Below are 4,254 nucleotides of genomic sequence, written 5' to 3'. Positions count from 1 at the left end.
TTTGGAATACATAATATTTTAAATTTTCAAATTTTTATTAATTAATTTATTCTTTTTTCTTAAACTAGAAATTTCTTTATCCACAATAACTCATTCAACAATAATGGTTGAACCAAATGAATCCCAAGCAGAACACCTAAAGGAAAGTCCATAGCTCCTATATCATAATTTCATTGCTTGACGTTGTCATCTATGCTACCAACAATAACCGAATTGCAAATAACACACTACCAACAAAAAGGAAGAGAACAAATAGTAAAGATGAATACAATGACAATGTTACTCAAAAGAGAATTAAGAACACTTAGAAAAATTCAAATTAAAAGTAGTATTTATTTAGACTATCATTTTTAGACCAAATATTTAGACACTTTCAAATATTTATTTAAATATAAGCATTGGGCATTAACCCATTCGCGCAATGCGCGTATATAACTAGTTTACATTAATAAGAATAAATTTAAAACACATTTAATAAATTTGAATCTCTACTTTCAAGTTTCTTATGTTCAAAATACATAGTTTATATGCTTTTTTTCTTAAAGTACAATTTATATACTAACTGTTCACAATTTACATATTGAATTCCCTCAACTAAATTCTCATATATATTATTCCCTTCATTAGTATTTAGTAATGAAGAATTGTTAGTTTTCTAAAATTTATAAACATGTATCTACTTATCTTTAATTCAAAGTTAAATGCCAATTTACTGGTCATAAAATAAATTTATCTTTCTAAATAATCAAGATTATATTTATATGCTTGGTTTCATATTTATACATTAGTGCAATATATGACCAATATGTATTATTTCTAATGTTTTTGTTTCTTACATAGATTCTTAAAGAGCATTTAAGCAAAATGGATGCTCAAATAATATACATTGATTTGTGAATTATAATATGTATATTCACATCAGGTTTTCATATTAACATTTCTTTATGTGAGCAAACTATTTCATAACATTTTTTTATATCTGTCAATTATCTAATATGCTTATTTTTTTTGTGATGTCTTATTGCAAATGGAAAATAAAAAATGCAATTGTGGTAGAACCATTCTCTTTTTTTTTTTTTTTTTTTTTTTAAAGAAAATAGAAATGAATATGAATTGAAAGTGTTTATAAATTGAAGACTTACTCCAACTTATTAACATGAAAACAACAACGTACATAAATTCGTAATATTTATTTCAACTAGTAATATTTAGTAAACTTATAAACCAAAACAATTTAAATTTTTTAGCTACACTCCACTGGCCAAAAAAAAAAAAAAAGTAGTATGCAAAATGATATTAATAAAAAATAATAATTAGGTGTCTCTCAATAATTTGAAAAATCAAAATGAATTATTCATATTAACATAATTGGTTAGTGGTGGACTAAAATAGTCACTTTACACATAATTAAATTAAAAATTTTATGTATGATAATAATTCATGAACCAAGTCTACAATATGAATATAATTGATGAATTAAAATCGTCATTTTCCTTTTTTTTTTTTTTTTGAAACTCATGTTCTCATGCTTCATTGGACCCATATCTTGTACCTTGTAAAAAATAAATTAAAAAACCCAAGTAAATGAAAAGGTAAATTAAGCCGATTTTAGTTTTCAAATTCAACACCAAGTTGTACACTTTTACACATAAGGAGTTTTTTTTTTTTTTTTTGGGAAACCCAACACACAAGGAATTAGGTGTGCAAACTTTGATAAAAATTTAGTTAACCATTTTTTAACCAAAATACTTCGATTCCCGTTAATAGTTCAAAGTTAGCTAGTATTTATATTAAACACTTTTTAATTTATACTTTTATATTTGTAGCGTTGTTATTGTATTGTTTGTATATTTTCTTATAAATTTATTATCATAGGTATTGATGTAATTTGCAATGTTAATTTTTATTTATAATTTTAAGCTATAATTTAAAAAATGTAGCTATAAAAAACTTTGGTTAATCTGTTAACCGACCTATTAACTTAAAAAAACTTTGGTTCGGTTAATTCGATAATAAAAAGTTCAATTCGGTTAACAGTTAAAGAGTTAAAATTTTTTTGTTAATTTAGTTCGGTTAACCGAATGCACACCCTACAAGGAGTACTCAAATCCAAATCCTAAATCGCAATGTTCATGGCAGGGAATGAATCTCCACATTACCGATGGAAGTAAGTTTCGAATGAGATTTCTCATCCACTAGACCAATGCTATAGAGCCAAATTCAATCTTTTTTTTTTAAATGCAAAACATAAACTAATTGAAATCCAAGTTTAACTTTACTTGGACTACTCAAATGAAAGTATTGAACTTTGAAACCATCTAGTTACCAAACCAATTACCCCACCTATGTATATAATTTTCTAACCTTATAATTGCATCGTCGCTTTAGCTGAGTTTAAATTTCTCTTATGATAAATTAACTAGCAGCCTGAAGTAGTCAAGTCATTTGACTATTCTTATCCTTAGTTGCACTCAAAACTTCTCTCGATTACTCTCTTTCGACAAGGCAGATGTAATTTAAACGAAACACATCACAAAAATTATATACACAACCTTAAAAAAGTGAGGATTAATAACTTTATAAAGAGAAATAATCATCTTACAAAAAAAATTATACATCATAATCTTCGAATGAGTTTGATTAGATTTTTTAAATTTGTTAGATTTCGATGTACAACCTTAAAATTTTAAAATATAATATAATATAATAATAATTATATTTATTTAAAAAAAAAAAAAAAAAAAAAAAAANAAAAAAAAAAAAAAAAAAAAAGCAACCCGGAAAGGAAATGGTAGGTTCCGGGTATATCCACGGGAAACTCGCCAAATATTGATTGACTCGGCATGCAACCGAATCAGTGGAAGATAACGTTATCAAAATAGAACTGCCGCGAGTGGTCGGATTGACAGGTGTCAAGCAACTAGTGGCTACAGAAATCCTAGTCCAAATTCAGAGTAGCAAGTGAGATATGGGACCCAGGGGAATGCAAAGTGGCGGCACTTTTAGCTTTTAGGTGGCTGTGGACAATAATACCACCACTTCTATGCTCTTCTCACTAATTTACCCTAAAATAAAGTCAAAAAATAAAATATTAATTTTGAGGTCATGTCTATCAAATTTTATTTGGATATTGTATTTTAATTTCCCATTAAATTTTTAGATATTGTAATATATACATATAGAAATTGTTTAATTTTTGTTGAAGAAAGGAAAATGACATAGCTAGCAATAAGATTTAATTACTTGGTCCACACATTTAAATAATGACTACGAATTCTGCCACTCAAAAATAAAAGAAGAAAATAACATTTATAATCCTTAGATGGTAATTATAATATTTTTTTTTCTTATATCGAGGGGTGAGGAAGCACCCTTTAAGGATGCCTAACCGCAGGAGACCAACCCCTACCATGCAAGATAAATTCTTTGGCAATGCACAAATTTGTTCTCTATAGATAAGGCGCAAACAGGCGGTCCATTGTTGTTACATAAAGTGTTGCACTCGATTAAACGATTCACCATAGGTACCATAAACTAAAATATTTATTAGTGATGGCGCTATGGGACCCCAGGGTTTATTTTATTGGGTAGATCTTAGCTTGGGAGGGGGTTTACATTTTTATTGCTAAGAAGGAAGGAAACATGGTGGCCTAAAAGGAAGGAATAAAATGCTAAGCTGCGCTAAAGAGGTGTAACTACCTATGGCATGACAACACAAGTCCCACCCATCAAGGTACTCCTTACATTTGGATCACCATACTTCCTATCTTCTCAACAATAAAAATGGACTCCCTATTAAGCCAAGATATATCGAACAAAATGGACTCCGAGGTCCCATGGCCACTGTTGCAAAAATCGGCCGCCTAGGCGTTAGGCACCCCTAGGCCGAGGCGAATTGCTCCCTAGGCGGCTGCCTAGCGCCTAACTCGGCCTATTGGCGGCCGACTCGGTTGAATTTGGCCGAGTTAGCTGAGTTAACTCAGACAAGTCGACCTTGTTAATTTTTATTATATTTATATATATTTAAATTTACATTTTACATATTTTATATATATATATAGGTCGCCGCCTAGGCGCTAAGCGCTAATCTACTACCCGACTAGCTCCTAGCTCCTACTGCAACTATGTCTATGGCATCATCAATTAGTCTTTAGTCTTTTTTTAGCGAAATAGTGAATAAACTAAATTTATATTAGGATTACAACTAGAAACTAATATTGCATTTACTTTATTTTTCACATTGAGAAATGCACA

The sequence above is a fragment of the Ipomoea triloba genome, chromosome 3 (genome assembly GCF_003576645.1).
Source record: "Ipomoea triloba cultivar NCNSP0323 chromosome 3, ASM357664v1".
Taxonomy (NCBI): Eukaryota; Viridiplantae; Streptophyta; class Magnoliopsida; order Solanales; family Convolvulaceae; genus Ipomoea; species Ipomoea triloba.
This window is presented reverse-complemented; position numbering follows the sequence as displayed.